The sequence below is a fragment of the Macaca nemestrina genome, chromosome 4 (genome assembly GCF_043159975.1).
Source record: "Macaca nemestrina isolate mMacNem1 chromosome 4, mMacNem.hap1, whole genome shotgun sequence".
Classification (NCBI taxonomy): Eukaryota; Metazoa; Chordata; class Mammalia; order Primates; family Cercopithecidae; genus Macaca; species Macaca nemestrina.
Genome location: NC_092128.1, coordinates 177,971,404 through 177,997,175, shown reverse-complemented (window position 1 = coordinate 177,997,175; position 25,772 = coordinate 177,971,404). Strand labels below are relative to the sequence as shown.

At 41.0% G+C, this 25,772-nt stretch overlaps 1 protein-coding gene and 1 long non-coding RNA gene across 24 annotated transcripts in view; one reads left to right on the top strand and one right to left on the bottom strand.

Annotated features, from left to right (window-relative positions):
- Positions 1–25,772, top strand: part of LOC105472675 (RUNX family transcription factor 1) — a 1,100,727-nt gene that overhangs the window by 935,008 nt on the left and 139,947 nt on the right. The window lies entirely within an intron of this gene.
- On the bottom strand, positions 11,268–15,516 carry LOC139362999 (uncharacterized). The gene is made up of 3 exons (XR_011622814.1): positions 15,381–15,516; positions 14,925–14,983; positions 11,268–11,378 (listed from the first exon to the last, which is right to left on the bottom strand). It is a non-coding gene; the product is annotated as an uncharacterized lncRNA (long non-coding RNA).

The following is a 25,772-nucleotide window of genomic DNA, read 5'->3' as shown; positions in this document are numbered from 1 at the left end:
TTCGAAAGGAAGAAAAGAAAATGGACATTGGATATCACACAGAATTTGCACAAACCAGTACTTGTCAATGCTTGTTGCAGCAAATTAAGTTCATGTAGATGCATAATAATGCTATACAATGTCGATTTTAAAAAACTCCCCCAAACAGAGACTTCTTGACCGAGCTATCATGACTGTAGCCATCCCTTAAGTCCATGCTTTGTGCCTGTCAGATTTTTAAAAATGGAAATAGCAATAGCCTTATACTTTAGTTGGAAGGGCAGCTGGATGGTGGCAGGAAGGTCGCATCCTCTTGAGTAGCAAGCCCTGCAATTAGATGCCAGCTTGATCAGACATAGCCTGTGTGATTCAGCTCAAATTACATAACCTCATTGAGGCTTTATCTGAAAACTGGAGATAAAAAGACCTACCTGCCTCCTGGTGTTAGGAGGTAATTAATGAGGAACAAAAGACCTGCCTAGCACCAGCAGCCAGTATGTTCCCAGCAAACAGTAATTACGACCTGAAAATAAGAAGAAAGACCAGCTGCGCAGGCCTATGCATCTTGGACATATTAAACCTCCCAGACATCAATTTCTTTTTCTGTAAAATGAGAACGTTATTTTTTACTTTCTAGAGAGGTGTTGATGAGATGATTAAATGAAATAATTAAATAAGAGAGCTGTAGAATTACAAAGCCATTGCAAACTTAAATATAAATTCACTCCTTCAAAGCATATGTATTGACTCCATTTCATGCCAGCAATTATCATGTATGAATAAAAAGCACCAAGTGATGCCAAATTGCCACTTCAGGTCCCCCAGTATAATGACAGGCAAATTCCATACTATTATTTTTCGAATTTTAATAGCCATTTATATATTCTTTTATTATTGTTATTATACTTTAAGTTCTGGGGTACATGTGCAGAATGTGCAGGTTTGTTACATAGGTATACACATGCCATGGTGGTTTGCTGCATCCATCAACCCACCACCTACATTAGGTATTTCTCCTAATGCGATCCATCCCCTAGACCCCTATCCCCTGACAGGCCCCAGTGTGTGATGTTCCCCTCCCTACGTCCATGTGTTCTCATTGTTCAACTCTTACTTATGAGTGAGAACATCCAGTGTTTGGTTTTCTGTTCCTGTGTTAGTTTGCTGAGAATGATGGTTTCCAGCTTCATCCATGTCCCTGCAAAGGACATGAACTCATCCTTTTTATGGCTGCATAGTATTCCATGGCATATATGTGCCACATTTTCTTTATCCAGTCTATTATTGATGGACATTTGGGTTGATTCCAAGTCTTTGCTATTGTGAATAGTGCTGCAATAAACATACGTGTGCATGTGTCTTGATAGTAGAAAGATTTATAATCCTTTGGGTATATGCCCAGAAATGGGACTGCTGGGTATTTCTAGAACTAGAAATGGTATTTCTAGTTCTAGATCCTTGAGGAATAGCCACACTCTCTTCCACAATGGTTGAACTAATTTACACTCCCACCAACAGTGTAAACGTGTTTCTGTTTCTCCACATCCTCTCCAGTGTCTGTTGTTTCCTGACTTCTTAATGATCGCCATTCTAACTGGCGTGAGATGGTATCTCGTTGTGGTTTTGATTTGCATTTCTCTAATGACCAGTGATGATGAGCATTTTTTCATATGTCCGTTGGCTGCATAAATGTCTTATTTTGAGAAGTGTCTGTTCATATCCTTTACCCACTTTTTGATGGAGTCGTTTGTTTTTTTCTTGTAAATTTATATAAGTTCTTTGTAGATTCTGGATATTAGCCCTTTGTCAGATGGATAGATTGCAAAAAATTTCTCCCACTTAGGAAATAGGCACAGGCAAAGACTTTATATCTAAAACACCAAAAGCAATGGCAGCAAAAGCCAAAATTGACAAATGGGATCTAATTAAACTAAAGAACTTCCATACTATTTTTAAAAGAAATTCTCCTATTCAAAAGAATTATAGTTCTTTAGAATGACACAAAAGGAATCACATGCAGCTTCTCAAGTTTGAGTGGCAAAGGCCACTTTGGTGGGATTGCTGTCATTCCACTTCTCACGGACTTTTAGAATTCGTTATGGTGTGGCTTCAAAACATCTGAGTCACCCATGGGAACCATCCCTTGGGCTGATGAGGGGATGAAGATTCCCCACCTGCAAGGATATGTCTAACACTGGCAGCACCGTAAAACACGAACACCTTGTCACTTGGCTTCCAGAGGCTGTTGACAAATTGCTGCTAATGTCTCTTCTAACAAACTTCATCATGAGCTATTAGAGAGCAAAGCATCAGTAGCACTACAATCGGTCACTAAATGTCAACAAAGGATTTATAAACAGAACTTTAATTATATTCTCTGGGATTCTGCAGAATGTCAGTGCCCCCCCTAAACCACGCTGGAAGTCAGCACAGAGATGGACACCTGTGGGTCTTACGGTGGGAAATCTTGGGGGTCCATCCACAGGAACTCTGCCTACCACGTATCCTCTCTGAAATGTAACTTTTCTGAGACAGAGTCTAGCTGTTGCCCAGGCTGGAGTGCAGTGGCACAATCTCAGCTCACTGCAATCTCTGCCTCCAGTTTCAAGCGATTCTCCTGCCTCAGCATCCTGGGACTACAGGCACCCGCCACCACACACAGCTATTTTGAGTAGAGATGGGGTTTTGCCATGTTGGCCAGGCTGGTTCTTGAACTCCTGACCTCAAGTGATCCGCCTGCCTTGGCCACCCAAAGTGCTGGGATTACAGGCATGAGCAACTGAGCCCAGCCTATATGTGCAGTTAATTATTACCTAAGCATTTCCTTGTAAGAGTTTGAATCTTTTTGCTTATAGGCTATTCTTGTTCATTATACTCTACATCGGCAGTACAAAATTACTTTCCAATATTTCCTCAATACAGTTTCTTTCTCACAATTTCTGTTATTTGTAATATAATTTGAAAAATAAAATATTAGTTATGTGTACTAAACAACAAAATAAGATGCGGGTTGTGAATGTTAAACAATACAGCTATGTAACAATGTGGCTGTACCTGTAACAACGTAGCTAGAAGACCTGTGGCCATAACTTAACTTTGTATCAGTCTCTCTCCTTCCGCAACTGAGGGGCTTCCACCAAATAATAATCATGTTTGTTTAGCATTTGGCAGTTTATAAGGAACTATAACAATCATTTCATTTTAACTCAATTTGGTGAAAGATCTCTAAGGCTGCTTCCTGTTAGAAAATTCTATGATCCTACGATGTCAGTTCAGCAGTGATTCTGTTATCCTCAGCAGAAGATGTCAAGGCCATCGTCATCTGCTTTATGCCGGTCGGTTTGGAGGGACATCACCTGGTTTACCTGAAGGATCTATAAATTCCTTGAAGAAGGGCCTCGTGTATTATTCATCCTTGTACTCCCAGGGCCTAGATCCTCGCTTGACAGAAAGGATATGACTAGTGAACATTTGCTGTGCATGGGCTGACGATGAGAGTAGGAGGCTCCTTTCCCACTCCCACTCCACACTGTGACAGGACGGCAATCTCAGCACAGCCTCCATCAGCCTGCCCTCACCGGCGCGGGCGTCACACCCACAGCGCTTGGGTTTGGAGCTGCCTTCGTGGTTTTACTCTTAATTAACAAGCACACCTAGGGGAGGCCAATGTAGTATACAAAGTTCTCTTGCCTCGTTCCACTGGTGGGTTACCTTCTCAAACATCACCTTAACCATTCCTTGGCCGAACAAAGCATTCAACCCGGCCTCACTGGAATGTTTCTCTGCTGAAGGTGGCATCTCTGCTTTTATTACAGAAAAGTGTGTTTTTAAAAAATGACAAACACAATTCACTTTCCAGAAATTAACTTTACAGTTCAGCAGCTGGGGAGCATCTATTCAATAAGACAGAGGTTACTGTTTTTGAATCCTGCCATTAGTAAAACTCCCCAGTAAACCTCAAAAGTGAGCTAATGGCAATATTTAAACTACTTGCTCTACTGACACTGGTTGTTTAGTGAAAAGGACTTTGGTGTGTCATTTAGCTCATTTCCCCCACGTTTAGGTCAAATGTAACTACAACATCACAAACATCTGTTCATCCCTTTCTTCCAAATCTCCAGGCAGTGTAGCTGTTTTGGGGGGATGGGGTAGGGAAGGAAATAAATGAACTTCTCCAGGCAGGAAATTCTGCACATCCCGGCCGGGCACAGTGGCTCACGCCTGTAATCCCAGCACTTTGGGAGGGCCGAGGTGGGCAGATCACGAGGTCAGGAATTCAAGACCAGCCTGGCCAAGATGGTGAAACCCTATCTCTACTTAAAATAAAATTTTTTAAAAAATTATCTGGCATAGTGGCAGGCTCCTATAATCCCAGCTACTCAGGAGGCTGAAGCAGGAGAATTGCTTGAGCCCAGGAGGCGGAGGTTGCAGTGAGCTGAGACCATGCCACTGCACTCAAGTCTGGGCGACAAGAGTGAAACTCCATCTCAAAAAAAAAAAAAAAGAAAAGAAAAAGAAAAAGGAAGAAAAGAAAGAAATTCTGCACATCCCCTTGTTTAGGCACCCTGGAGACCGGCTGTAAGTGGTCTGCTGTGTACTGTCCCAGCTCTCCAGGTAGTCCCATCCTTGTCAGTCATTCCCAAATTAGGAAATTAGGGAAGGGTAGACCATCACATCCACAAATGATACCACCTCATTCTCATCCCACATTCTCGTAGCCCCAGAGCAAATGCCTGTGAGCCATGGCCCTGTCCCTGAGAGCCTGGACCTTGAGTAATTTAAGCAGAGCACCTTAGACCTCTTCTGAAAAATTCTCCTCTCAGAGCCTATTCCTATATAGAACTTTTAAAAAGTTCTTCTGTGGCTGGAAACCCCAAGAGAATGAATACAGAGGAATGAAATGTAAGTCACTCTTGCTTGAGGTGGGGCACAGATGGACTGATCCTCTTCCACAAGGCCCCTGGCATGGCCCCCTGAGGTCAGGTTAGGTGCACATCGGCAGTTTCTGCAGCTGTCGTTGGAGAGGTATTGCTGTTGCTATTGTTGTTTGGTTTATAGAGCCCTTTTTAATGTATATGAAGAAATGGTTTTTAAAAATATTTACCTATTCTAAATCTAGAACTGAAATATGAGCCTTCATTTCGAAAGTGAAACCTCCCCCCTCCAGAAAAAAAGATTTCTTTTGAATTAATGTCTGGGTGGGAGTGGGGATGGTGAGGGTAATGGGGAGAGAGATGAAACAGCACCCCGGAAAACCCACAGGAGGGGAGCTGACTGGGTGTTGGGGTCCAAGGCTTGGATGTGAGCAAAGAAGGTGAAACGTCCTCAGAGAACTGAACTCAGAGGTCTACAAATGCTTCCTCGCCGTGCAACAGTCAGTTTCCAAATGTTAGCAACGTCCCACATTGTCCAGAGGCACTTCTACAAGGACCTCAGAGGAAACGCTTTGGGGAAAGGTTGGAAGTTAGGAGTAGGTTCGTGGACAGCACAGCTGTGAAGTCCCTTCAGACTGTGGTGGGCCTCTGAGGGAAATACAGGGAGGAAAATAAAGGCTTCTGTGGAGGAAAAGAGTCTTTTGTGCCATTTACCATGACAGACAGGGCTTCTGTGAACATTATTTATACCACCAGTGAAACAGCTGTGCGTTCCTGTCATCCATGGGACATGTTTGTGAACACATCAGGGAAGAAAAAAATGGACAAAAACAAAAGACAGGGCTTCCTTATAATGATGAGGATTTCTGCTTGCAGGAAATAAATGAAGGTGTAGCCTATCCAGATGTATTTCTATAAATAATAAAATGTGAGATTGTTCAGTCATTCATGTGAGAGTGTGGGTGTGGGTGTTCATCTTTATTCTAAAAGCCGCCCCACCTAGAAGCCTTGTAAAAAGTCATCAATTTGAGCAGCTGATTGGTAAATAGATACATGTTTATATGGCACACGCGTATCATTACATCAACATAGCTGAGAGTAATGGTAGCCAAAAAAATCTGAAACTTCATCCTTCAATGTTTATTCGACTAACATGTATTAAATCCCAGCTATGAACACAGGGCTATATTGTGCATTAGAATAATAAATAAAATTTAGTCTCTAGACTCAAACGTCTTATAATCCATTTGGTAAGATGACACATGCAAAGCCAGGGAGGACAGTCATTGAGACACTTGAGGCACAGATAGACTGCCATGTGTGGTCAGAAGAGGGAGAGAGTGTTATGACCATGGGTTGAAGAAAGACCGTGGTGGAATTTGCCTTTGAGGTGGTCTGTAAAGAGTGAGACTGCTTAACTAAGGTGAGGAGAAGTAGCTAATTACAGACCCAAGGCAGGACCTAGTGGGACGCAAGTGCATGAGTCTGAAGGTGGACAAGTTCACCTTTTCTCTGGAGTTCAGCGACATGTGATGCCTACATGTAGAGTCACATAGGAATTACCAGTCCCTTTGTGATAAATGAGAAAACCTAGAGAGAGCCAAAATGTCACAGCCCAGACTCACTTATGACTGCCACCCCGTCCATGTCTGTCGGTCACCAGACAGCCCTGACCCAGGAAGCTCTTGTACACTCCACTTGCGGAGCTGTACCCTTTGATAAATAAAGCTCTGCCCCAGCAGCCACTTCCTAAGTTGATTCATCAACCACATGTTACTGTATTGATATGAGACCCTCCACAGTCTTATATAGCACAGGAATCACGTCAAGCTATGGAAAAGCACTTTATTGTAACTTCCCAAACATCACCAAAAGAGGAAGTCTTCCTGGAGAGTGTGGCAACACAACTGAGCCTTAAAGGATGGCAAGTGCAGAGGTGTGAAGGAGAAGAGCCCACCCAGCTCTAGGGGCACATACAAGGTGGGCAGAGGGGAATGTGCTGTGTGATCTGAACCTCCCCCCAAGTATTTGTGGGACCATGGCTACATGCTTGAGAAAGAGCAGGAGAAAAGGTTAAAAACATTAATTTGGAGGGTCAGGATAGAATAAGGCATTTTTGAAGACAGAAATGTCACAGTGATATCATTTCTTTGGCAAGGTTCATCTGGAGAATGCATGAGACATGAAATGGAGCATGGAAAGAGACTGGCATGAGGCAGAGCCGGTCAGAGAGGGGATTCATGAAGAGCTGAAGAGAGGAGGTGGCAGGACTAACTAAAAGTGGGACAGTCACTTGTTATAGTGAAGGTAGGATGGATAGAACTGGGCAACTAATTAAGAGGGAGAGCCCATGTTTGTGACTACATGGTGGCTGGAAGAACAGGAGAATATGTCCAAACCTGGAAAACCAGGAAGAGAAGATCCTTGGTGAGAAGCAGTCAATGAGTTTGCTTCGGGATATATTGAGTTCCCAAACTCATCAAGAGGTGAGGCGTCCAGGTAGCAAATGCAGACATGGGACTGGAGTCCGAAGAGAAGCCAGATCTGGAGGAAGAGCTTCGATAGTTCACATTCATAGACATAATAGTCAAAGCCCAGGAAATGCCCAAGTTCTACAAGAAGGTTGTACACAGACAGCAAAGAAAGCCTTAAAGAATCTTACTTTAGGGAGCAAGAACAAAGAAGATGAAAGGAGCTGTCAGAGAGGTAAAGAAAAGTCTCGAGTTGCCACAGTGTGGAGAACATACCAAGGGTAGAGAGCTTTTCAAGGAAGGCATTTTCAAGGGTGTTGCAGAGAAGTCTGGGAGGGAAGAATTGAATCAACTGGTGGTACCTTGACATTTGAGAAAGCAATTTCAGGAGAGCAGTGGGAGTAAAAAGCAGGTTCCTGGTGCTGAGGAGTGGAAGATAGTGAGAATTTGGAGGTGGAAAATTAGGCTGCTTTCTGTGGGGTATGAGGTATGCAGAGGAGTGGGTAGGGGAAAATGTACTCTCAAAGAAGGTCAGCTGTGAGGCCAAGGTCAAGGGATGATGGGTTCCACTCATTGGGCAAGCCTGAGCATGTTTGTAAGCACAGAGAAATGGACCCGAATATGTTTGTGAGATTGTAGAATTGTTTTATTTTTGAAAAAGAAAAATTCTAGGATGGCTTTGGCTGTATTTTATGTATTTTATGTAAATATGATGCTATACTCCATCTGAAACCGTAGATGTGTACATACTATAGTTCATATCTGTAAGTGATCAATAAATGTTTAGCAATATATGGCTGGCACATCACAGATACTCAACAAATATTTTTTGCAAATTACACATCTTGATAATATCTATATTGGCATGCCTGTTCTCCATGAAATAACTTATTTAACTGTGCTCATATTAATCTTAGTTATGAAACAGATCATTTGGAAGGTAACATTAGAAACAAAAAACTAAACTCAAATACATAATTTGCCAGGCCTCATAAGCTGCACTTTGATGTTCTAACAACTTCCCAATAAGTCAGAAGCCATCTGTTAAACACACAATTCATTCACAGTGGGAGTATTAACATTGAAAGTATCTGTCTTTCATATAGTTAGTTATTAGTTATTATACTATCTGTCTTTCATATAGTATAGTTAGTAATTACTGAAAATAAGATAATCCTGTTAATGGCCACAACATGATTTTGATGGTTAGTATATTCTCTAGCCATGAAAACCCAGACCTAAGCCTCCCCATTCTGCCATTCACACTGCAGCATGTGCCATCTGACCTAAGAGGAGACGACAGCCTCTCCTCTTCCACCGTAGACTTCATTTGAACTGTGAGAACCAAGTTTGCCAAATGACATTTGTGCTAGAGGAAGCACTCACATCAGGCCAACCACCCAAAGCAATATAATATTTAACCACATATTTCGGTGCTGGCATTCGTACCCACATAAATATTAACCAATCGAAACTTACAGTCTCCTTGCCAAATTCTCAGAAGAATGGCTGAAGAAGTATCACATGGTGTGAATCTATACAATTTTACACTGATTCCTGTGTAATTCGGGGGAATTATCTAGCTTTGTTTAGTACAGTTGAGAAACTCAAAGAATAAGAAAATTGTTGGGGCCAGGCACAATGGCTTATGCCTGGAATCCCAGCACATTAGGATGCCAGCTGGAGAATTGCTTGAGGCCAGGAGTTTGAGACAAGCCTGGGCAACATAGTGAGACTCCACCTTTACAAAAGACAAAAATAATTAGTAAGGCCCAGAGGCATGCATTTCTAGTCCCAGGTAGTTGAGAGGCTAAGGCAGGAGGATCACTTGAGCCCAGGAATTTGAGGCTACAGTGAGCTATGATCACACCACTGCACTCCAGCCTGGGTGACAGAGCAAGACTTCATCTTAAAAAAGTAAAAAAAAAAAGTCTTGAGGGCTATGGTAAGCACAAGAAATTATTTCCTAAAACTCCTTTTTTTCTTCCTATACTATTCAAAAGGAAAAGATTTGGGGAAAAGCGAAAGGGTGTGATATAAGCAAATGCTCTATTTCGGCAAATCTTTCTGTAACTTCCACCACTACCATCTCTGTCAAGCGACTATAAAGTGAAAATATTTAGCTCAACATTTGTGTAGGAGGATTTGCGAGGGTTCCAAGTTTTCTCCCCACAATTTTGCAAAATCCAGTTGCCAATATACGGGTAATTTTAACTTTAGTGCTTTAGAGCAACCCCAAAGAGTGAATTTTATTTGTCTCTGAGCCTCTTTAAGGGTTTTATCAACATAAACAACCGAAGGAATCTCACCTGGCAAAATCATTGGCCCCACACCGGGACTGACTCCATGTTCCCTCCCCAAGCCATATTGGCTTTCTATAACTTCTCTCTTTTGTATGAAGTAAGATGGATTTTGATCCATTGATCCCCTTATCTTTCTTCGGTGTAACAACTGGAAAACTGGCAATTCATGTAAAGCACTTTGTCAAGATCCTTTTAATGTTTTAAGCATCCTTTGTTGAGTTATTGTGTGCTGGAATGGGCCGAAGGTCCATTGTGTGGTTCATTTTGGAGCCTGGATGGGTACATCTGGTAAAGACAGCAAAGAAGTTAAAGGGGGAAATGTTTCTCAAGACAGACTCTTTTCTGGTTTTCAGTTCCTGGGCAGTTCTTTGTATTTTTCCACACAGGGTGAAAAACACAGTCATAAAACCCCGAACAGTAGAACAGTCAGAATGAAATTAGTTTGTTTTCACTGAAACATTTGTGCTTGTTTCCTTCAGAAGCTGATCTTGATGACATGATTGATTGTCCCTGTGGACCCTGTGCCTTTATGCTTTCCATATCCCCCAACTGCTCAGGGATGGACCGTGTGCCAATGCGGGCAGAAGGGACACGGGTTAAAAGCTGTACTCGCTGCCCTCAGCCCAACACAGGGAGGCAGTCCTAGGAGCTTGACTCGACTTCAGGGTTCACAGTTGATACGTGCATCTGGTCCAGGGAGAAAGAGGGAAACTTTCCTTCAACCTGACCCAGGCTCTAAGCTCACTTGCTGCCTCACTCTTTTCCTCTCACAACACAAAGCTGTGCCATGCTGAGTGGAGCCTCCTGGCTCTGAAACCAGTGTGATTTGCCATCTAGATCAATGCAGACTTCAGTGTGCACTGAGTGCCAGCAAGAGAGGGGCATCTGGTGTCATCTCACCCATGGAAAGGGTCCATTAGCCCTGCTAATTGTCCTCACCACTCTGCCTTAAAAATCCCCACTCACCCTTCCCAGGTGGCTGCAAAGGATCACTCATATTCAATTTGTGTCTGATCCTGGTATTTAATGCCATTTGTATTCATCAGACTAATGGAAATATCAATTAAGTCCAGTCAAGACTAGCTCTTAGAGCAATAATGGACACTTGTACCTGAGCTCAGAGCAGAGGGAAGAAAGGCATCTTGAGGTAAATGGTGAATGATGGTCAAGTGACTGTGCAACCTGCAAGTGGACCAATAAAGTTAAAGTATTGGTACAAATTTGTACACATTTGTATAGCCTTACCACATACAGTCATCAGTGTACAGGCAAAGGAGTATTTTTGCTTGAGTGCTTTAGAGAAAGTCCAAAAATGCAGTCTTATAAATCTTGGAAAACTGCAATATAAAATAAGCTATGGAAGACCATCTCGCCCAATAATTGAACCAACACTGGGATCTGGCCCCAAATTCCGTCCCTGTGAGCACAGAGGCTCACTCCAACATAGGCGGAGCCTCGGGGAATGATTTCTAAATATCCCAGTACCCTCAAATCTCTGGTATTCGAATCTCACTAATTCAATCTGGTATTATGGGTGCAGCAGGGGGTGACCAAGACATTCATAAAGTTTGAAGGGACTTTTTCTTCATTGTTTCCTAGTTTTCCTTGAGGAATCAGATGATATTTTGCATAGTTCAGAAGGCCTTCCAAAAGAAAATCAACAGTTTAAGGAGTTTTCCACATTACTGAGATGAAGTAAGCTTACAAGCTTTGACTTGCTGAATATGTCTCTCATTAAAGAATCTTCCAACCTTCAGAAAAAAAAAAAAAAAAAAGGAAGGAATAAAAGAAAAGGAAATCATCATCTATAGCTCAACATCAAACAATAAAACCATTTTCAGCCTTCCATACCATTAAGAAATCAGATTCTGTACATTAATCTTCCAGTTATCTGGCTTTAGTAAAATAGCCTTCAAAAAGAATGGAGGTGAATAGAGATAAAACATTTTTTTGCAGAGTATATGGGCTGACATTTAAGTGAGTTCTTTAGTAAGAGTCTTAACATGTCATACATGAGAAGACAAGAATTTTGAAAGACTGATTGGTAGATTATGTTAAGACCCACAAAGCAAAGTATGTTTCTTTGGCCCCACGTTTGTGTAGGTCTTTGTGTCTCATAGCCAGGCTCTCTGTGTATTGAAGTTAGATGCCCTGCTCAGGATGTGTTGAATTGGGCAAAAATCTGAACCCACGTGGAAGAACAGAAAGCTATTCTCACAAAACAGCAGGTGGATTGTATTCAGGAGGAGTTCCAGGAGTTGCTGCAGGAACAGAGAAGTTCCAGGAGGAAAGGAGGAGGGAGACTTTGTACTAGTGTTTTAGAACATGGTTAGCATTAGCAGGGAGCTACTAGCTCCCTCTGCTCCTACCACAGGCACCCTGGAGGCACGGAGGCTAAAGGGAGCCAGAGGGACTCCTGGACATTAGCGGGAACACAGTGATAGTCACAGTGGTGGATGAAGGCTTATCAGAGGATACTCTTGTTGTTCACACACTGGTCAGATGACTGAGGCTAGAGAAAGGGACAGAGTAACTCTGTCCAGACCTTTAGCATACAGGAACCTGAGGAAAGACCATTCCATACTCTGCATGGAAGTGGTAGCCACAATTCTATGGCAGTGACAAGATCCATCATTTCTAGTTCTCTGTGCTGATGTTTTAATAGTACTGGATCATTGCTGACATCAAGAAGGCAATCTAGACCTGAGTCCAACTTGAAGAGAGCAAATATATTTTTGAAAGAGCCCAAAACACAAACCAAAGGTTTCTGAGATCAATGGAGGGGATGCCTACTATTCCCTAAGTGTATCTAAATTCCTGCACCACTTCGGAAAGTTCTAGATGAAGCATCTTCTTACCTCATGTGGGGAGCAGCACAGTTCAAGGCTAAGTGGAACTGGTTAGAGGAGAAACTTCTGAAGAGTTTCCAAGCCTTTTGCTCCTAGAACAAAACTCAGTGTAGCTGATCTTGTTTCTTCCCTCAACTCTGACGTAGGGCATAAAGCACATAGGATGAAAATTCTCCTTTTAAATCTGTCTCTGGGTTAGAGAATGTATATGTATATATGTATATTCACCTGCACTCATACATATAAGAATGTGCGTATTGTGCTATCAAAGAATTGATGTTAAAAACCAGGAGGAAAATTATTCCTGCTGGGTGCCATTTATTATTTTCTGTGTGTTTAGAACTTTGCTTGAGAAATTCTAGATTTTGATGGTTAACATAAAACACTTTTAACAGGGACATTAAAGAACTAATGACTGGGTACCACTTGGGAGACCACATGGAACCCTTTACTTAGGATCCAAGAATTCTAGGCTGGGGCTCATGTGGAAACTGCCGTCATTAATTTTCCTCATAAATCATTAATGTTTCCCCATCCCACTGACAGCTTCCATTCCACAAGATTCTCAGTAGCCACTTTCTGGCATTTTTTTCTCAACTCACACCACCCATGAGGCATGCACAGCAAAAGCCATAGGAATTTACTGTGTACCAGAAGAAACTAACGTGATTTTTAACAAAAATCTGTTTGGACACGGAAGAGAATCCAGAAAAGTTATGAGGTTGAAATGCTCCAGCCTCGTCATTGCAATCATGAAATGGGTGGTGGCTGTTGATTTCCCTTTAAATTAAAAACAAAAGAAAATAGGAAGGGGAGAGGCAGCTTGGTTATGTGTTGCACAATTGTTGGGCTAACCTGAAAGGTCTTGTCTGGGAGGAAGAAAAAATAAAAACAAAAAAACTGGAAACAAAGTGATACAAAGATCACAGCATTTGAAATGTTCTAGAACTTTCCAAACCACCCTTGTAGAAGCTGGTTGGGATCTTCCCTAACACGTCTTCCCTAAAACAACAGCTTCCACAGGCTGTTGTCTTCACAGATATGTTTCGATTCCCTGGATGGAAAGGTTTTTTTTTAGACCCTCTCTAGTTAGCCCCTGTTGTGGTGGGGAATTCTTGGTGCTTACGTTCCAAACCTCCCTGGGGCCCGAGTGCTAGTGTGTGTTTAAGGTGCTCAAGACTGAGACCAGAGGACCCCTCTTTCTTCTCTCATTCTGATATGGCAGGTGGACCCGGATTTGCCTGGGCAAACTCTGTCTTACATGTTTTCTGCTATGAACGTGTAACTTTCCTACATATCACACATGATCATTATATTCTTCTCCAATGGAAGAATCAAAGTCTATTTTAGTAGTAGATAAAACTACAAAGAGGCAAAATGACCGCATCGTCAATAGGCAGCCCAGCAGACACATGACCATTTCTGCTATGAAAATAATATTTGTTCATCTGATGCTGTTGTCTGCAGAGGCAGCTGTTAGAATAAGAAAGTGTATCTGTTGAGCCTAGCAAAGTATCACATTCTGTTTCTTGAATTGTTTTGTTCCAGAGGATAATTTTTTGTGGAAAACCCAATATTTGATCCATTAGGATTCTCTAATGTAGAAAGCACCTATCAGATACAGCAACCATTTACTTGTTTTTACAAAGTATCAGATACTGGCAGAGTATGTTCATGAACTAGTCGTCTGATTTATTTATGAATTTCATCTATAAAACTTTTGTGAAGGAAACATTTAAAATAAGAAATTTGCCTCTGTTTGAGCCAAATCTAGAAAAATCTTGTAACTATGAGTTTTGCCAATAGAAGAATAAAATCCCTTGATCTCAACACTTTGACAGATAGGTAACAAAACCAAGATCACATTTTACCATCAGATTATTCTCAGGAGCCTTTCTGATGAAAAGGTATTATCAGAAAGTTATTCCTTCTGCTACTCTATGTGCAAGCAAAAACATAATAGGGATTGTTATAAATGATTATATCAAGCACAAGAAAATATTGAGAAGAAACAGAATGGTATTTGTTACAGAGGTTTTAATGAAAGGCCAAGTTTCCAGCCTCATTTTTAAACAATGTGTGTTCATCATTTTCAGACAGATGTGGCATTTGGCAGGTCAGGAAGATCTCCACATACAGCAAAGCATTAATTTCCAAGAATAAAAGAAGGAGGGAGAGTAGGAGAAGGGAGGGAGGAGGAAGAAGAAGGAGAAGAAGGAGGAGGTATGGAGGAGGAGGATTGCAGAGCAGAAAGAAAATGAAAGAACTAGAAAATAAAACTTGTCTACGTTAGACCCTGAGCAAGATATTAGACTAAGAGAATGTCTCTAAGCTTAAGAGAGAATAAAGCCATTCCAATTTTTCATTCTAGTAGGAACCTAATTTAGCCCTAAATTAGTAACTGGAATAGCTTAATTAAATATTAAGTTCTGAGGAGGATTCACTTACTTTTTGTTTTGATGGAGACGACTCAGTGAAAGAAGATAAGCAGAACGACTTTACTTCTTCTGGGAAGATAATTGGCATGAGACTACTTCAAAAAAGTCATATTCAATACATATAGGCATTTAATATCTCAGTCACCTCATGGTAACGTTGAGGCTTTTCACTGTGTGAATATTATATAACTCATGATTTATTAATTGTTCCTATTAATCAAAATGTAAACTACAGAACCCATAAATGTCACTAAATAGCATGGTACTATGCATATCTGAAATGCAGGACTGCCTGCATTATCAAAGCCTTCAATGAAGTAAGATTTGGCATGTTGGGGAAAATATGTAAAAGAAGAGATGATAAACTTAACTTCCAATTTCTTCTAGAGATGGGGACCTTTTGTGTTACCATTAAATCCATGAGTCAAAGAGAAAACAATTTTAGAAAAAGAAAGCTCAACCTCACCTGGCATTTTCTGTTGAAAATCTCCAGAAAGGCAGGTGAAAAGGAGGATCACTGAGTCAGCAGGGATGTTCTCTTCCTGCCCCCAGGCAACAGGGTATTGTATCTTTTCTTTCTGTTTTTTTCCCTGGGAAACTGCATCACCTCATAGAAGCTGGTAGAACATAAAAGATGAGCCCAGAACCCCACATTGAGCATCAAAAAATTTTCCGATCCAGTTTCTCAGCATTTTTTTCCAATGGAAAGAAACTATTCCTTGAATATTTAGAATGACTTCAAATAAAAAGTGACCGTTAATGAGGTAATCTTGCAATATGCTTGATGGTTATTTAATTTATTATTAAGTTGTGCCTTGCAGAGGAGATAAAATGTATAAACTGAGGAATAAAAGAAAACTTCATCGATTAACTTATTGGGATGATTTCAGAGACATTATCCCCAGAGCCTGTGAATCACTGGAGGAGTTCCAGCTCAACAATAGGTTATTGTACTTTTTTTATTTTTTTGGCTGACGGCCACAATGTTACAGTGGCATATTCCCAGGTCCATCTGTGTTTTTAAAATATGACAGTAACAACAACAATAATAATAATAGTTTGAGTATTAAGAAAAGACGACATTAAAGAGAGAATGTTGCGTAAGTCAGTCCAGCAAAATAAATGATAACCTGGTCTTTGATTCAATGAGGCTTTATTAGGTGACAGGTGACAAAGATTGGACCCATGTGTGCATAATCTTGCGTGCTTCAGGCCAGGCCTCTGTCTGTGTAGGGAGCAAAGAGACGTGGCACGCCTAGGTCAGTCACACAATAGAGTCCTTTGTCTCCCCTCTGTCTGTTCTGCCCAGAGTTTTTTAAATAAATACTTTTTAAAAAGCCAAACAGAGAATCATTTTCAGTTTTTAAATCAAATTAACCCCTTTTCCCACTAAACCACCATAAATTCTAGTCTGGATAGGAGGAAAAAAAAGAATTCTTTTCAACTGTCAAGTATTTACACAGAAATCACAGAAGATGTTATATGTTCTGCTAAAACCAGAGATGAATGCTTCGAGAGCTTTAAAACAGAGTCTTTTCCACTCCGGCTGGCAATTACAGCAAGCAGACTGCACTCACGGGGCCTCCCGGCCAGGACCCTGCTAAGCGTTCTATCTGTCAATATTTCTTGCCACGCTGAGACTTCCTTCTCCTTTGCTCATTCGAGTGTTCTTGCAGTCCCATCCCTGGGCAATTAGATGAAATGCCACACCTGTAGCAGCCTCATACATTTACGCAGTTAGCAGCTTTTTATCACAAATGCCTTCTATGTGGACGCCCATCCTGTTTCCATTTAAATTCGTGAACATCTGTTACACAGGAGATGGGTTAGCTACCAAGCACTACTGTTAGATTTCTCGCCAGCAAGTCTCATTCCTTCATGTGGTTTCTGTTTTCTTCTTTAAACAGTTAATTATGTTTTATTCTTTCTTCTATAAAAGCTAAATTTAGCCAAGTTTTATACTAATTTAAAACATTTTCTGGAAATGACAGAGTGCTATTGTTTTTTTTAAAAAGTGGGGGGCGTTGAATTCTAAATGGTTATCACAAATGAATATAAGGGGGAAATGAACATGGCAGCTTGTGTCTTTAAGTCTCAAATTTTATTTGATATATGCGGACAAACAGCACTTGAGTCATAAATTCAATTCACAGTCATTACTCACATATGTGTTGTGATTCAAAGCGGGGCTTCTGGGAAGGGGAGTCTCCTGGCTTTTTATCCCACCATGTTAGCCTCCTCTTAGTGTGCACTGAAAGTAAACTCCGAATTCTGTTTGTCACTGGCTGCAGCTGAGTATAGCGATGTGCTCTGTATAAACATTGGCAAATGTACTGTTGTGTATACCAACTGCATTAGCCCATTTGCTGTTTGGAGATACCTATGATGTTTGCTTTTGAAGTTTTAGTCAACACGTTAATAGAAGGAGGAAAACTATAGCTCTAGAGGACATGCTGTATCCCTGTGGTTCTTACCTAGGAGAGATTTTACCCAGGAAGGGACATTTGGCAATGTTAGGAGACGTTTTTGGATGTGACGTCAGGAGTAGGGGAGGCTACTGGCATCTAATAGGTAGGGGTTAGAGATGAGCCGAAACGTCCTACAATACACAGCATAGCTCTCCACAGTGATGATTCATCCAGCCTAAAATGTCAAGAGTTCTGAGGTTGAGAAACCCTGTGTTACCCAGGTTACAAAAAAAGTGTCTCAATTTGTTCACTGAAAGGCTAGCTCAATTATTATTATCATTCATAGCAATCATATTCTTACCACCAGTACTAAAATTCCTGAACCCGAGAGTTTTGTTGAATATGTTCAAAGTCATATTTAGCCATTATTTCATTTCTTTCTTCAGCTTCTTTATACCATATGTGTTTGTGAAGGTATTATCTGTGTCAAAAATGAGAAACTAAGAAACCAGGCACTTGACTCTTACGATGTTCAAATATCAGAGTGAGGATTTAAACCAAGGTTTAAGTCTAACCACATCCCAGTTAGGAATCGCCAATGCTGTGACTCCGTTAAGGAAATCAAGGCAGTGGAAGGAGAGCTCACAGCTGTAGGATCCGTTTCTCGGTTGTCTTCAGGCTCCCCAAGAACACATCAACTAGAATCAGCTAACACATGAGCGACACATTATTTTCATTACAGAAGTGTATTTCTATTTTCTCTCTAAGCCTCTTTATTAATTTTACACTTCAAAACATATGCCACTGGGTTAAGAATTCATTAAATGTAAAGATGTCACATTTTGAATCATCAAATGTAGAACAAAGAATCAAAAATATGAAAAAATAATAGCAGTAAGGGAGAGAGAGGGAAAATGAATATAGGAAAGTCTAAAAAATTAAAAAGGGGAAAAATGAAAGAATATGCCTGCTGTTTCCTAATGAGTAGCTGAAAGTCTTCAACCTATGAGGCCTCCTGGATCATCTGCCAGTTCTTCAACCCAACTCCCACCCCTGCCTTCATCCTCTTTCCCTGATTCACACCCTCATGGCCTCTTTTCATAATAGTCAGGATCCATGACAGCTTTGACCTCATCAGTCCATTATGCCCTCCTCTGTTACTGCCAGACCGGCAGACCCAGTGTCCACAAAGATGCTCCTATATTCTTCATTCCTGCTTCTCTGAAATGGCTTTAATGCCCCCGCTAAAGCACCAGCATGTGAATTGACCTGTGTGTTCATATAATGGAGTCCTCTTAGCTCCTTAGCACCTCCAAGGCTAGCACCTCCAAGATGCTTAGCACCATCATCTGCCAAGACATAGCGAGCTGTCGCAATATTTGTGTGGCAGGTTCGGTGTGACATGAATGTCAAAGCCACCCTGAATTGAGAGATTCTGATCCCCTTTGTTGAACTTCCTTTGGGTAGTCAGCCAGACATTGTCATTCAGCAAACATGGGTTAAATAAATATCTAGATGCAATCAAGAGAAACATGAAAATGACATGGCCTCAGTCCTCCAAGAGTTCAAAGTCTGTAGAATGGACAAAAAAGTCTTAGCCTAAGATGATAAAGAAAAGAACTTGCCTCAAAAGCTTTTATGCTTTTTGGGGTGGGGCAACAGGGTGTACAGTTCCAAGGAAGTAAAAGTGAAAGCAAAAGAAAAGGCACAGAGCTAGTCATAGCTTATGAGAAACTTAGCTAAGCCCTTGCTCTCTCAGGACATATGCAGAAAAGCTGTGTCTTAGAACAAAGGCATACAAGTTATCTACTGGATTCTCCCCATCTACTGTCTCTCATTGTTCAAAAATTCACCCAATACAGCATTAATCACCCCTGCACTTGCAAGTTGTTACCTGGAAACCCCAGGAAGCCACTGGGAAATCCAAGCATCTGTAAGTTCTGGCCAAGTAGCACACAGGTCCAGCTGACTCCTCTTGTCAGTGAGCATCACACATGGGAATTCTTTGGTCTGTGATGGCAATAGCAGCTGCTGTGGTTTTATGACAGTATCCTTTGCCCCATTTCCATGGCCACCCAGACCCAGGAGCAAGACAAGCTCCAAGTCACTGAGCCAGGAAAGTCTGGAGTGGTGCGTGAATGGGGTCCATCACACCAGTGAGTTCAGTGCAGTGTACTGCATGCCATGCCCAGCCAACCCAAAGACCAAGGCAAGACCTAGGAACTTTTTATTTCGAAAGGAACATAGGTCTTGAAAATACTCTACTTTCGCCTCACTATACATCGAACATAGTAAAACAACAGTATTTGTTCTCTTTTCTGGTAATAAATCTTAATGACTCCAACTTGCCAGAAGTCATAAAAAACACATCAAAACTTGCTGAAGGATTGATAACATCCCACCGCTCATAAAATGTCAGATGTTGGATTCATTGTTAGTGACCTAAAACATTAGAAACTTAGCTTCAATGGAAAATAAGTGTAAACAGCATCAGAGCAACACAGCCTCGCTCTGGATGTAATTTGACCTAGTTACGTAGACATTTGGAAACACTGGTTCCTACCTGCAGGGCTACTTGTAGCATGTAATAAGGACGCATCTCACAGTACTCATGCACTAACAGCTCTGCAGAAGGGCATTGAAGGTTGGGGAAGAGGTGTTTAGTTTGAAACAAGTCCACCACCAAGATGTTCCAACCACTAATTTTCCAAGATAAACAGTTATGTCCTGTGTGTATAGCTTTGCAATCCTGATTAAAGCCAACAGCTTTGGGTGAACACACACCACATCACACCCATATCTGTCCCACATTTTTGGTGCAAACTCTCTTAATACCACTGCAAATGCATGTGATCATTATGCACATGTGCATGTATGTACTAAAATGAGAAATAGGAGTAGAAGTGAATGCATAAAAGAGGACGCATGCACAATAAGAAGAAAGATGGGTATAATGTAGGAAAGACTGGCTAATTGGTCAGAAAATCATGGATAAGAGAAATGGATAAATGGGAAAGGAGTGTAGGAAACGCCGGGGGTGATGAGGTTCCACTAGGCACCGTTGGTTAACATGCAATCAGAAGCATGGCATGAGCATTTTCTAGAATGTGTCACTTAGAAGTGAAAGACTATGTGGGGAAATAAACAGGGGTAAAATTTAGAAGGAAGGCAACTTGGATTTGAATCTCAACTCTACTACTTGAGCTCATAACCTCAGTAGAAGGGGGATAATATTGTCCCCAATATTAGGGAGCCATAAAGATTGAATGATACATTGTACCACAAATGATATCACATAATGGACTCCTCAATAAATTGCAACTGTTTTACATAGGTAAAGACCACTGGCATGGTTTTCTAAAAGGAAATCATAAATCAGCTATATGGAAAGTGATATGCAGGAAGTAGTCATTTAGAAGGAAGACCCCACAACCCATCAATGGTATAATGGTAGGTCTGAAGTGAACTGGAAAGCTATGTCTGGACTGTGGACATCTCTACAGAGGGCCCTGCCAACGCCTGAAACTCAGAACGTATAAAATATAACTTGTCCTCTTTTCCTCAAAACCAGCTCCTCCTCCTAACTTTCATTTACTTTTTCATTCATTCATTAATTTATTGTCTTATATATTCAGTAAACGTGTTTATAATGTCTATAGTGTAATAAGCTTTCTACATGAAAACAGATAAAAAGAATAAAACTCTCTATAAATTAATTACCTTCTTTATAAGTTAAAACACCCTCTCAATCATCCGAAATGGGAATCTCATGGTTATCATTTGCTCCAAGGCAGTTCTAACATCCCCACACCTGCTCTGTTCTTGCTTTTTCTTATTAAAGCTCCTAATTGATTGGTTACCCTCCCCCACTTCAGTCCATCTTACATATGGCCAAGTTTGTTTCCTAAAAGTGCAGCTCTTGTCATATTGCTATCATGCTCAAGACTCTTCCATTCCCCACTGCTTAAGGAATCCAGCACAGACTTCTCAAGGCCCTTTGAACAAAAACCCAACCACTCTATAAAGCCCTATCTCCCACTGTCCCCTCCACATGCTTCATTCTGTATTCAAGATGGGGACTATCTGGTATGCAGACAGCCAGCCACATCTTCCCCTCCTGCCTGTTGCAGACATCAATAATTGATCACAGCACTCATTCTTGCTGTGCTCAGTTGTGGTCTCAGAGTCCTTCCTTCAGCCAGTTCCAATCAATCAGAGCTGGGAAACCAGATGAACCTTATTTGGCCATCCCTCCTCTAGTCATCTCATCAGATAAAAGAACCAGAGTCTATTTAGGTATATACTATTCAATGGCTAATGTTAGTTGTAAAGTTATATATATACACACATATATATGTGTGTGTGTATATATATATATACATGTATATATATAATGCATGTTGATTAATTTGTTTTCAAATGTAGACAACCCTAGCAAACAAAGATACAACCTTCCAGACACTTAGAAAAATAATAATATTATTGGAGGGATTCTAAAGAAGTGAATCACCTCTAGGCAGCACAGGTGTGTAACGATGACTACCACAACCCAAGTCAAAATTCCTTTTATGCATTCATCAGAATGCTGGACTCCAAGAATCACACAGAGGAACTCAGAGGTAAATTAGATAATCCTTCTACTAGACAACAAAACCCATCTGATTCCAGCCCAAATGAGAAGTGGATGGCAGTGATGGGGCCTCTCTTGCCAATTCTAGCCAGCTTTGTCTGCTACCATTGTCACTGCTTGTGATCTCTTAGGATATTGGATGTGAGTTGCCTGGCAGATTCAACCAAGGAAGTTTGGGAGGTTAGGAGGAGGAACTGTCATCTTCTTTAAAAAAGTCCAGGAATAAATGGATGACCTTAGATTTGAGAAACTACTTCTAGATGTGGTTCACTTGCAGTTTTTTTCCTTGTCTTTTCTCAAGTCTCAGAATTTCATTTCTGAAAGGAATTGGGTAGAGTGAGATTGTGTGGGGGGGGCAGTGTGTGTGTGGCAGTAGCCATCAGTATTCATTCAGATTGAAGAACTCAATATGAAATCTAGAACTTTGGACTCTAAGTAGTGCAACAGAAATTTCCACGATGATGTAAATCGCCCATAATTTTACACTGTCTAACATGGTGGCCACTAGCCACATGTGCCCATTGAGCAGTTGAAATTTGGTTATTGCAGCTCAGAAATTAATATTAAATGTCATTAATTTAAATTCAAATATATATTTATTTTTAAATTATATTTTATGAGATATATATCTATATATATATAAAGAGAGAGAGGAGAGAGATTTTATTCTTAAAGCATATGTCATTCATTTGTCCTTAAAAAATAAAGAGTTGTATCTAATTCTTTTGTATCTACTACAGGGACTAATACTTAAAAGGGGATATATGAATACTTAAATATTAGGAAAGTTTTAGAATTTTCCAGGATGACAACAATTCGAGGAATACATGGATAGAAACTTTAGGAGCCCTGAAGAACTCACCGTAACATAAGGAGTTGTATGTGTGTGTTAAAAAGGATAGACAGTGACAGCAGAAGTGACTTGGGTAAACAGTATTCAAGTAAGGCCTCTCAAGGGGCTGTAAGCTGGTTCTTAGCCTCATCTCTTAAGGAGCCAATTTTTGTTAATGTCACTTGTTATTCTCAGATGAATTATATACTGAGTATTTTAAAAATTCTCCTCACTGGTATTTTATTCAAAATCAGTGCCGGTCTCCAGTGTCATGTTGTTCAGCCAAAAGGTATTCCCTCAAGGTGTTGATCTGGGCATCTTGGCAATCATGAAACTCAATGACAAAATCTATAAAAAGTCAAACATTTGAGAATCTCTCTTAGATAAAGAGCAGAGAGATCAGCATCCTCCCTGGATGCCCTCTTTCTCTGCTGTCCCTTACCCACCAACCCTAAAAATGTATTTCTGGGAATAGATCCATTTCTGTGAGTTCATAATGAGTCAAATTATCAAAGCCAGGCTATTTCCAGGTCATAAACTGCTGGCCCCAGCTTTTGTATTTTTCCTTAAGGTGATCCATTCTATAGTGTTGCTGTACAAGTGTTTTATAACCAAATCCCTAAATAAATACACTGTGATTAAGTCAGACAGCCTGTTGAGAGCCCTAATGTGTCTATGATTTTCCAGGGAAAGACTGCATCTAATAATTTGCATTACTGAGTTTGAAAGGTAATCTGCTTCTCGTCTTCCATTTTTTGGTGACAAGTTGCTTCAGGCTGATATACAGAGTTGAGATAAAGAGGGTATGCCTAGATGCCTTCTACGGGTTCAGGAAATTACAAGAGAGAATGGGGAGTTCTGAAGTGAATTTGCACACAAAGTGAAATCCCCTCCCCACCCCCCCAGAAAAAACAATCTGTAGAAATAACCTTGCAAGACTCTAGGGCATTTTCTGAGCCCCAGAACTTATCACTGCATTGTGTGGAGACTGTCCTTTTTTAATGAGCTTGGCGATGAGGTGGAAGTAGTCATTATGGGATAACCATGGACACTGACCGCAGCTGTGGGCTCAACAAAAAACACTACTGTTTTGACTCATCAGATCTTTATCTCAAGAAAGATACAACTTTGGCCAAAAAAATCTAAATCAGCCTTCTAGTTGTAACTTTGTAACTTGGCCCTTTTTTTTTTTTTTTTTTTTTTTTTTGAGATGGAGTCACGCTCTGTCATCCAGGCTGGAGTGAAGTGGCGCCATCTCGGCTCACTGCAACCTCTGCCTCCAGGTTCAAGCGATTCTCCTGCCTCAGCCTCCTTACAGGCTTGCATCACCATGCCTAGCTACTTTTTGTATTTCACCACGTTGGCCAGGCTGGTCTTGATCTCCTGACCTCAAGTGATCCATCCGCCTCGGCCTCACAAAGTGCTGGGATTACAGGCGTGAGCCACCACACCTGGCCTCATAACTTGGCCCTTATAGAGATGGGTATCAAGATGAAGAATCTATGGCAAGAATATTTTCCTTCAAATTATTTTTGGTAGTGTAGCCATTCAGTATTCATTCAGCTTGAAGAACTCAATATAAACCTGGAGCTTTAGACTCTAAGTAGTGCAATAGAAATTTCCACAATGATGTAAATGTTCCATAACTCTGCTCTCTCCAGTATGGTGGCCACTAGCCACATGTGGCTACTGAGCACTTGAAATTTGCTTACTGCAACTAAGAAACTAATTGTAAGTGATATTAGCTTAAATTTAAATTATCACATGAGACTAGTGGCTATTTACCTACATTGTCACTCTATAGTAATGACTAATTCACAAATGTGGCCGCTTATTGAAGTTACTTGGAGAACTTTTTTTAACACCAAAGACTGGGTCCCACCCCTCAAGGATTCTGATTTAATTTGGTATGATAAATAGCCTGGGCATTATACGTTTTTAAAACTCTCCAGGCAATTATAACGTGCAGTATATTTTGAGAACCACTGTTCTAGAAAAGACATTGCCAGAGCTAACTGGCTAGTCCATCCATTAGCTACAGATGCATTCACATCTCTGAATATTATCAACACTATACATAGTTTGATTTGTGTCCCCAAAGCAACCTCTTTACAGACAACAGGTTTCAGGAGCCTACTATGTGGCAGGCCCTCTGTCTATACTAACAGTACCATTAATGTGCTCTAAAATATTCATTGTGTGGTGCTATGCGCTTGCAAGCTTCCATCAATGTCCAAAGTAAATGGCAAATTCCAGGCAAAGGAACCTTACTGAATTCAGAGTCTGAATATACAAGTTAAGTCATCTATAGTCAAAGGAAAAGGCTCAAGAGAAATGAGTTGCCCCTTACCTCCACCCAAGGCACAGAGGAGAAGAGAAACCATTTTTGACCCAGGGCACTTGCAGGGCACCCACCACTATCTGTCCAAGACAAAACATAATGTCTGGGTAACTAGTTGCATCATAGGTAAGAGTCCCCAGATGAGAAATCCAATTCACAAATGAACATCAGCTTGCCCTACACGTGCATGTCCAAAGAAATCACACATGTGGCTTGGTGTCCTGTGCATTCTGTGTTACAGGGAGCATGGCAAGGGAAGAGGAGGCTGAAGCCCAGCCTGTTACTAAATTTGTTAATGGTACTTCCCAAGACTGACTTCTTTTCCTGCTTCACGATCCTGTAAACTCCAACTCTTTAATTGCCTCACTTTCTTTATGAATTTTCCCCCTTGCTCTTATAAAGTAGGAGTCAAACTTTCTGAAATGCTTGAATTCACTTCTTTTTTTTTCCTACTGCTGGCCGAGCAACTCTTTGGGCAGGCAACTGGTTCCTCAGTGCTAAACGACTCATTCCAGCAACTGACCTTTGGACAGCACTTTAGCCAAAGGGACCTCTGGGGAAAGGAAATGCAGTGAGAGAAACCACTCCAGAACTGCTGAGCCACCCTTTGTAGACTCTATCTGCAGCTCTTCCTTGCCTCACACTTT